Source organism: Rhinoraja longicauda, chromosome 11 (genome assembly GCF_053455715.1).
Source record: "Rhinoraja longicauda isolate Sanriku21f chromosome 11, sRhiLon1.1, whole genome shotgun sequence".
NCBI lineage: Eukaryota > Metazoa > Chordata > Chondrichthyes > Rajiformes > Arhynchobatidae > Rhinoraja > Rhinoraja longicauda.
The window spans coordinates 7895946-7906548 of NC_135963.1; positions in this window are offsets into that span (position 1 = coordinate 7895946).

Below are 10603 nucleotides of genomic sequence, written 5' to 3' on the forward strand. Positions count from 1 at the left end.
AAGCTTCAGGGAAGATGATTGACTTGTAGTCATCCATAATAACCTACTGATCTGTGAGATTATGTTCCTTGTCTGTGCTGCACTAGGTAATATCGCACTCTCTTAAGAGGGACTATTATCTGATGTGCCAGTTCATAATAAAGCTGCTCAATTTCAAAGAACTGCACACAAGAAAACTATAATGAATTTCACTCTCTCACAAGGACGCCTTTGTATTGCAGAGTAGAGGTTTCAAATCACGCAGTAGCTCGGAGGACTTAAACCCTGGGATCTGGGCTTAGCTTTATTATTGTCACGTGTACGGAGGTACAGTGAAAAGCTTCATTTTGCATGCTATCCAAACAGATCGGGTATACTATACATAAATACAATCAAGCAACACTCAACTTTAGTTCAGGTTTATTGTCACGTGTACCGAGGTACAGTGAACAGCCTTTTTTTTTGTGGTGTGCTATCCAGTCAGTGGGAAGACCATACTGGACATGAACATAATCAAGCCGTGCAGATACAGGATAAAGGGAATAACGTTTAGTGCAGGATAAAGACCAGTAAAGTCCAATTACAGATAGTCTGAGGGTCGCCAATGGGGTAGATAGCAGCTCAGGACCGCTCACTAGTAGGAGATAGGGTCATAAGATCATAAGTGATAGGAGCAGAATTGGGCCATTCGGCCCATCTAGTCTATCTCTCCCTCTGAACCACATTCTCCTGCCTTCTCCCCATAACCTCTGACACCCGCACTAATCAAGAATCTATCTATCTCTGCCTTAAAAATATCCACTGACTTTGCCTCCACTGCCTTCTGTGGCAAAGAATTCCACAGATTCACCACCCTCTGACTAAAGAAATTCTTCCTCATCTCCTTCCTAAATGAACGTCCTTTAATTCTGAGGCTCTGGTCCTAGACTCTCCCACTAGTGGAAACATCCTCTCCGCGTCCACTCTATCCAGGCCTTTCACTATTCTGTCCATTTCAATGAGGTTCAGTTGCCTGATAACAGCTGGGAAGAAACTGTCCCTGAATCTGGAGGTGTGCGTTTTCACACTTCTGTACCTCTTGCCTGATGGGAGAGGGGAGAAGAGGGAGTGACCGGGTGAGACTCGTCCTTGATTGTGCTGGTGGTCTTGCCGAGGCAGCGTGCAGGCAATGGGTACTGAGGCCATAGATAGAGCAAAGCAAAAGTTACAGAATGCAGAATACAGTTCTCAGCATTGTAGCGCATAGATTTACTTCTTAATGACCTTGGCTGTGTTTTTCAAATGGAAAAATGTTTTTCCATACGGAATTCTGATGTTCAGGTTTAGGATTCTGATGTTGAAATCCCAGGTCTGGAGAGTGTAAAACTAGAGGCTCTGGGGAAACTGGACTCAAGAGCCTGAGCGATAGAGAGAGGTTGGGCAGGCTAGGGTTATGTTCCTTGGAGCGCAGGGGATCTGAGAGAAGTGTATAAGATCATGAGAGGAAAAAGATAGGATCAATGCACTTTTCCCCAATGAGCTTTTACCCAGAGTGAGGGTATCAAGAACCAGAGGACATCCAGTAGGTTTAAGGTGAGGGGGAAAAGATTTAATAGGAATGTGGGCGCACAGTAGAGTTGGTGCCTTACAGCGCCAGAGGCCTGGGTTCGATCCTGACTACAGGTGCTGTCTGTACGGAGTTTGCACGTTCTCCCTGTGACCAAGTGGGCTTTCTCTGGGTGCTCCGGTTTCCTCCCAAATTCCAAAGGCGTGCAGGTGCTTAGGTTAATTGACTTCTGCAAAATTGTCCCCAGGGTGTAGATTAGAACTAGTGTACAGGGCAATTATTGGTCGGCACGGACTCGGTAGGCCAAAGGGCCCGTTTCCACGCTGTGTCTCTAAACTAAACTAAACTATAGGAACCCGAGGGGCAACTCTTATACACAAAGGGTGGTAGGAATATGGCAGATGAGGCTCGTCAGCCTGGGAAGGCAGTCCATCTAGGAGAGGGAAAACTCTGATCGGAAACCTCCACTGCCTTGTGGCCACATCCAGTCACGGAAAAGGCTCCAGGAGTAAACCTCAAGACAAATCCGGAGTCGGAGTCCCTGAGGCAGTTCGTCGTTGTCCACAACCTCGTTCTGGTAGCTCCTTCGACAGTGCTGGTGCCAAACTGTAACGGCTCTGCTGTTCCTTTGGATCGATCGGCGACGTGGAGAGGGGGGGACGTGCTGCATGGGCAACAGCCTGTCCTTCATATGACATCGCCAGCCTTGCATCCCACCACACATCAACACTGCTCTAGCAGAGGTTTGGAGCAAGCAGCCAACACCCAGGATGCATCACCCACGGTCAGCCATGACCGAGAAGGGGCCTTAGATTAGACTTAGATGGTAGGAATATGGAACAGGCTGTCGGAGGAGGTCATTGAGGCAGATACTATCGCAACGTTCAAGCAACATTTAGACAGGCATATAAGTAGGATAGGTTTAGAGGGATATAGGCCAAATGCAGGCAGGTGGGACAGGTGTCGATGGGGCATGTTGGTCGTTGTGGGCAAGTTGGGCCGAAGGGCCTGTTTCCAAGCTGTATGACTCTAGAGGGCATGGACTTATGTTCAGAGTGGAAAGATTTGAAGGGGACCTGAGGCGCAAGCTTTTCACACAGAGGATGTGGAACAGGCTGCCAGCTGGTGCAGCGATAGAGTTGCTGCCTTACAGCGGCAGAGACGCGAGTTCCATCCTGACCACGGGCGCTGTCTGTACGGAGTTCGTACGTTCTCCCCGTGACCGCGTGAGATTTCGCCGGGTGCTCCGGTTTCCTCCTACACTCCAAAGGCGTACAGGCTTATAGGTTAATTGTAAGGATTGTAAATTGTCCCTGGTGCGTAGTATAGTGTGGTGTACGGGGATCACTGGTCGGCGCGGACTCGTGGGCCAAAGGGCCTGTTTCAGCGGTGCATCACAAAACTAAACTGAAAGGAAGTGGTCGAGGCGGGTGCAATTACATTGTTTCAGAGATGTTTGGACATGTACATGGACAGGGAAGATTGAGGGGGAGACGGGCAAAACACAGGCAAATGCGACCAGTTTAAGTAGGCAACGTGGATGGCTTGGACAGGTTGGGTGAAAGGGTGAATAACTCTATGACTCAAAGGACGGAGATGAGGAAAAACAGTTTCACCTTTCTGGGTCACCGTAGTTCAGTTCGTTTCGGAGGCACAGCACAGAACAGAAGCAGGCCCTTCGGCCCGCCCAGTCCGTCGATCACCCCGTTCGCACTGGCTCCAGTTCACAGTTCACACTGGATCAGAGAGTCTGAAGAAGGGTCTCGACCAGAAACGTCACCCGTTCCTTCTCTCCAGAGATGCTGCCTGACCCGCTGAGTTACTCCAGCATTTTGTGCCTGTCTTCGATTTAAACTAGCATCTGCAGTTCCTTCCCACACACTAGTTCTATGTTACCCCATTTTCTCTTTCATTCCCTACACACACGAGAGGGCCATTTTACATTCAATCATTGCTGATCTATTTTTCCCTCTCAACCCCATTCTCCTGCCTTCTCCCCGTAAACTTTGATGTCCTTCCTCCCCTCCAAGCACAATCAGTCGGAAGAGTCCCGACCCGAAACGCCATCTATCCTTGTTCTCCAGAGATGCCGCCTGACCCGCTGAGTTACTCCAGCACTCTGTGAAACGACACCTATCCATGTTCTCCACTGATGTTGCCTGACCCGCTGAGTTACTTCAGCACTCTGTGAAACGACACCTATCCATTTTCTCCAGAGATGCTGCCTGACCCGCTGGGTTACTCCAGCACTCTGTGAAACGTCACCTATCCATGTTCTCCAGAGATGCTGCCTGACCCGCTGGGTTACTCCAGCACTCTGTGAAACGTCATCTTGTAGGGGCACAGGGATTGGTCCAGACCATCGAACCCTCTGATTGGTAGAAGAGGTGAGGTGGTGCGCAGGAAAAGGTACAGAGCAGTCTGGTTTAGAACTCCGAGAGAGACAGTAAGATTTATGGTTGTCTGTCGTTTGGTGCGTTAGTTGTCACGGTTGTTAATATTACAATAAACGTCTACCTCAACGCACTTCGCCTACGACTCGCCATAGTGGTGACCCCGACGTGATCACAGATCACCAAGATGTCCCAACGGGAGGCATCGACGCCGAACGCAGTCAGCGTTCATCTGCCCCCGTTCTGGGCCCACCAACCACGCCTGTGGTTCGCCCAAGCGGAGGCACAGTTCCACCTCCGGGGCATACAGGAGGACGAGACCAGGTTCTACCATCTATTGAGCGTCCTGCCGTCGGAGACGTCCGCACGGGTCGCGCAGTACGTCACCGACCCGCCAGAAACCGGCAAGTATGCGGGCCTCAAGTCGCTGCTGCTGAAAACCTTCGGCCGCAGCCAACAACAGCGGGCCAGCACACTCCTGCACTTACCTGAGCTCGGGGACCGACTGCCGTCGGTCCTCATGATGGAGATGATGACTCTAGCGGGAGAGCACACCAAATGCCTCATGTTCGAGGAGTCATCCCGCGAGAAGCTGCCAGAGGACGTCCGCGTAGTCCTAGCAGACGTTACTTTCGGGGACCCGATGGATTTCGCAGAAAAGGCGGACGCACTGGTCGCGGCAAAGACGAGGCGCCCCGGCTCAGTAAATCGGGTTTCCACACCGGTGAGCGACCGACCGCGCGGCCAAGATGGCGCCCATCCGCCCGCCACTTTTCAAAAAACCCGCCAAGCTGCTACGTCGACTGCAGCCATTTTGAAACAGGCCCGCGACATAGAAACACACCAGCGTGGCTGGTGTTTCTTTCATAGACGGTGGGGAGCAGCGGCACGCAACTGTAGAAGCAACCGTCGTCCAGTAACGTTGACCCCCCCGCTCCTTCGGTTTCCGTGTCATCCAGCCCGACCGTCCAGGCCGTCACCACGACCTCCGACCCGTTTGCTGCGATACTCGCTGAATTCCCGGAGCTCCTAGTCCAGCGTTTCGACACACCTGCCGCCAAGCACGGAGTCGTGCACTTCATCCCTACGGAGGGACCGCCTGTTTTCGCCCGAGCCCGACGCCTACCCCCTGATAAGCTGGCAGTCGCTCGCGAAGAGTTCCTCACTTTGGAACGGCTGGGGATCGTGCGCCCGTCAGACAGCCCGTGGGCCTCACCGTTACACATGGTCCCAAAAGCATCTGTGGGGTGGAGACCATGTGGCGATTACCGACGTCTGAACGCCATCACCACGGCTGACCGATACCCGATCCCGCATATTCAGGATTTTTCCGCCAGCCTAGAGGGTGCCACGGTATTCTCAAAACTGGACTTAGTCCGAGGGTATCACCAGATCCCGGTTTGCCCCGCAGACATCCCTAAGACCGCCACCATCACCCCGTTCGGGCTTTTTGAGTGGCTGCGGAAGCCTTTCGGCCTCAACAACGCCGCCCAGGCGCTTGTTCCAACGCCTCATGGATCATGTGGGTCGGGGTATGCCTTTTGTGTTCATCTATCTGGACGATATTCTCGTGGCAAGTCGGTCGGCTCACGAACACCGGTCCCACCTGCGCTCCATATTCCAAAGGTTGCAGGACCACGGTCTGATCCTACACCCGTCCAAATGCCAATTCGGACTATCCTCAGTCGATTTCCTGGGCCATCGGATCACACAGGCCGGTGCCGTTCCCTTGCCCGAGAAGGTGGCTGCTATCCGCTCTTTCCCCGCCCAGACACTATCAAAGGGTTACAAGAATTTGTAGGCATGGTGAATTTTTACCACCGATTCGTCCAGGCAGCAGCCCGGATCATGCGCCCCCTTTTCTAATGCCTCGCGGGTAACCCCACCGAGCTCGTGTAGTCCCCTGCTGCCGACGCGGCTTTCGCGGCGGCCAAGCTGGCCCTCGCGAACGCCACCATGCTCGTCCACCCGCGCTCCTCTGCCCCCACCGCCCTCACCGTCGATGCCTCCGGCGTGGCGGTGGGAGGCGTCTTAGAACAGCAGGTTAACGGTCTCTGGCAACCTTTGGCGTTTTTCAGCCGCCATCTCACTCGCCCCGAGATAGCGTACAGTGCCTTTGATCGGGAACTCCTGGCCCTCTACCTGGCGATCCGTCATTTTCGCTATTTATTAGAGGGTCGCTTTTTCGTGGCCTTCACTGACCACAAGCCACTGACGTTTGCTTTTTTGAAGGTTTCCGATCCGTGGTCGGCCCGCCAGCAGAGACACCTCACTTACGTTTCGGAATTTACCACCGACGTTCGGCACATTGTGGGTAAACTAAACACCATGGCGGATGCCCTGTCCAGACCGGCGGTTTCCCCGGTTGCCGAGGTAAGTTCCGGGGTGGATTTCCAGGAGCTCGCGGAGGCTCAGCGCCTGGAAGACACCCCCTCCCTGTACCCCCACACCACCTCGGGGTTGCGGTCGGCACAGGTAGCCTGTGGTCCCACGCGTACCAAACTCTGGTGCGATGTTTCTCTGCCGCGCGCCCGCCCGGTAGTGCCCACTTCCATGCGGCGCCAGGTTTTCGATACTATTCACGGCCTGGCACATCCGTCCATCCGGGCCACTTCGGCTCTGATTGCGGCTCGATTTGTCTGGCACGGGCTGCGGAAGCGGGTGGCCGCCTGGTCCCGCTCCTGCATTCCGTGCCAAACCTCCAAGGTTCACCGGCACACTCGGCCCCCCGTCCAGCAGTTCACGGTTCCCGCAGTCCGATTCCTCCACATCCATGTGGATCTCGTCGGCCCGTTACCCCACTCCAGGGGCTACACCCACCTCCTCACAGTAGTCGAGCGGTTCACCCGGTGGCCGGAGGCGCTCCCGTTGTCCGACATCTCAGCAGCCTCCTGCGCGCGGGCTCTGGCACTAAATTGGATTGCCCGTTTCGGCGTCCCGGACGTCATCACTACCGACCGGGGCGCCCAATTCACCTCATCCCTGTGGGTGGCTCTGACTCAGCTGTGCGGGTCCCGATTACAGCAATAGACAATAGACAATAGACAATAGGTGCAGGAGTAGGCCATTCAGCCCTTCGAGCCAGCACCGCCATTCAATGCGATCATGGCTGATCACTATCAATCAGTACCCCGTTCCTGCCTTCTCCCCACACCCCCTCACTCCGCTATCCTTAAGAGCTCTATCCAGCTCTCTCTTGAAAGCATCCAACGAACTGGCCTCCACTGCCTTCTGAGGCAGAGAATTCCACACCTTCACCACCCTCTGACTGAAAAAGTTCTTCCTCATCTCCGTTCTAAATGGCCTACCCCTTATTCTCAAACTGTGGCCCCTTGTTCTGGACTCCCCCAACATTGGGAACATGTTATCTGCCTCTAATGTGTCCAATCCCCTAATTATCTTATATGTTTCGATAAGATCCCCCCTCATCCTTCTAAATTCCAGTGTATACAAGCCCAATCGCTCCAGCCTTTCAACATACGACAGTCCCGCCATTCCGGGAATTAATCTAGTGAACCTACGCTGCACGCCCTCCATAGCAAGAATATCCTTCCTCAAATTTGGAGACCAAAACTGCACACAGTACTCCAGGTGCGGTCTCACCAGGGCCCGGTACAACTGTAGAAGGACCTCTTTGCTCCTATACTCAACTCCTCTTGTTACGAAGGCCAACATTCCATTGGCTTTCTTCACTGCCTGCTGAACCTGCATGCTTCCTTTCATTGACTGATGCACTAGGACACCCAGATCTCGTTGAACTCCCCCTCCTCCTAACTTGACACCATTCAGATAATAATCTGCCTTTCTATTCTTACTTCCAAAGTGAATAACCTCACACTTATCTACATTAAACTGCATCTGCCATGTATCCGCCCACTCACACAACCTGTCCAAGTCACCCTGCAGCCTTATTGCATCTTCCTCACAATTCACACTACCCCCCAACTTAGTATCATCTGCAAATTTGCTAATGGTACTTTTAATCCCTTCGTCTAAGTCATTAATGTATATCGTAAATAGCTGGGGTCCCAGCACCGAACCTTGCGGTACCCCACTGGTCACTGCCTGCCATTCCGAAAGGGACCCATCCGCCTATCACCCCCAGGCCAACGGGATTGTGGAACGGTTCCACAGGCAGCTTAAAGCGTCCCTCACTGCCCGCCTGTCCGGCCCCGACTGGGCCGACCAGCTCCCATGGGTTCTCCTGGGTATCCGCACGGCTCCGAAGCACAATCTCGGAGCTTCCTCGGCAGACTTGGTCTATGGCTCGCCCCTGCGGGTACCAGGCGACGTTCTCCCTCAATGTTCTACCCCCCCTCCCTCCATGCCAGCACTCTTAGCTTCACTCCGAGCGTGGGTGGGGTCCCTGGCCCCGGTCCCTGCTTCTCGTCACGGGGATCCCCCTTCATATGTCCCGCCGGCCTTGGGCGACTGCGAGTTTGTGTTCCGGCGCATCGATGCCCACCGTCCCCAGTTCCGGCCGGTTTACCAGGGTCCGTTCAGGGTAGTGAAGAAAGGCACAGTCACCTTCACGTTGGAAGTGGGCACACGACAGGAGGTCGTCTCGGTGTCCCGCCTCAAACCTGCCTATTTGGACCCAGACCAGCCCATCACAGCGGCACAACCTCCTCGCCGGGGCCGACCTCCGGCCGCGGCTCCCGTACAGCAGTTTTCCCCCTCGCTGCCCCCGTTCGGGACTCCTCTTCTCCCGGTCGCCTTGCCACTGCCGCCTCCGGCTCCGTCAGTTCCCCCTCCTCCCGCGGTGCCGGCTTCCCCGTCCCCACCCCGGGTGGGGCCTCCCTCTCCTCTCCGAACCCGCTCCGGTCGGGTGGTCCGGGCTCCTGCCCGGTACCGCGCCGAGGATTCTGGGGGGGGGTCATGTAGGGGCACAGGGATTGGTCCAGACCATCGAACCCTCTGATTGGTAGAAGAGGTGAGGTGGTGCGCAGGAAAAGGTACAGAGCAGTCTGGTTTAGAACTCGGAGAGAGACAGTAAGATTTATGGTTGTCTGTCGTTTGGTGCATTGGTTGTCACGGTTGTTAATATTACAATAAACGTCTACCTCAACGCACTTCGCCTACAACTCGCCATAATCTATCCATTTTCTCCAGAGATGCTGCCTGACCCGCTGAGTTACTCCAGCACTCTGTGAAATGTCACCTATCCATGTTCTCCAGAGATGCTGCCTGACCCGCTGAGTTACTCCAGCACTCTGTGTCTTTCTCTGTATCTTCCCCTTTGCTCGACCTCTTGCACTTAAGTTTGACTTAATGGCATTGATGTATAGTATTGTCTGATCTGATCGGATAACGTGCAAAGCGAAGCTTTTCACTGCACCTCGGTACAGGTGATGATAAAAAACCTGACCCTAAACATAAACCAACACAGAGCGAAATAGATTTCGGGCTGTTAGACGATTCTAGGGGTATGGAGATAGGGCAGGGAAACAGAGTTAGTGTAGAAGGTCAGCTATGAATGGTAAAATGAATGACTAGCTGGAAAGGGTACAGAGAAGATGTACGAGGGTGTTGCCAGGACTAGAGGGTCTGAGCTATAGGGAGAGGTTGAGTCGGCTGGGACTCTATTCCGTGGAGCGCAGGAGAATGAGGGGCGTATAAAATCATGAGAGGAATAGATCGGGTACATGCACAGAGTCTCTTGCCCAGAGTAGGTGAATCGAGGACCTGAGGACATAGGCTTAAGGTGAAGGGGAAAAGATTTAATAGGAAATTGAGGGGTAGCTTTTTGACACAAAGAGTGGTGGGGGGTATGGAACAAGCTGCCAGAGGAGGTAGTTGAGGCAGGTTTGGATGGATACGGGCCAAACATGGGCAGGTTGGACTCGTGTAGCTGGGTCGTGTTGGCCGGTGTGGGCAAGTTGGGCCGAAGGGCCTGTTTTCCACTCTGTATCACTCTATGACTCCACCTATTCTTACTTCTATCCTCACATTCTCAAAGTGGAACAGACAGGAGGGGGGGTGGGGGAGGGGGGGTTTGGGGGTTGGTCTGGATTAAGAGCTATTTAACAAGCTATTTTCATTTGGTGCAAAGTGCCTACTTTTCCCTCTCTGTCAGTTTAAAGTAACACAGTGAATTTGCAGGGGTCACAGACACTGGAGTTTTAGTGCAATACCTTTACTCTAAAGCCCAAGTGTTTACAGATTTATAAGCACTCACTTTGATCGGCCTGTAAGTGAAGATGAAGTTTTACTGAGTGTTATGTCGAAGGATTAGAGCTTGAAACTTTTTATGCATATCTCCAACCATTTGAAAAAGCTTTTTCCAGTGCTGTCTGAACTTCATAATAAAGATTAAGCTTGAACAGCACACTGGCATAATTCACTGTAGGCATTGTCTCATTTAGACTCCCACTTTAACTATGTTTAAAATTGTAAACCTAATTTGGCATCTAAAAGGGGGAAAAAAAAGGCAAATTGCAATAAGAGTGTAACAGAATTAGTGCTTACTTTTTCTGAACTTCTAACCCTGATGGTTGAATCCTCCAGTTAAGTCTCTTATCAGGTAACCTCACATTAAAACCCTTTGTCGGGGTTGCTACTTTACAGAAACATAGAAACATAGAAAATAGGTGCAGGAGGATGCCATTCGGCCCTTCGAGCCAGCACCGCCATTCATTGTGATCATGGCTGATCGTCCCCAATCAATAACCCGTGCCTGCCTTCT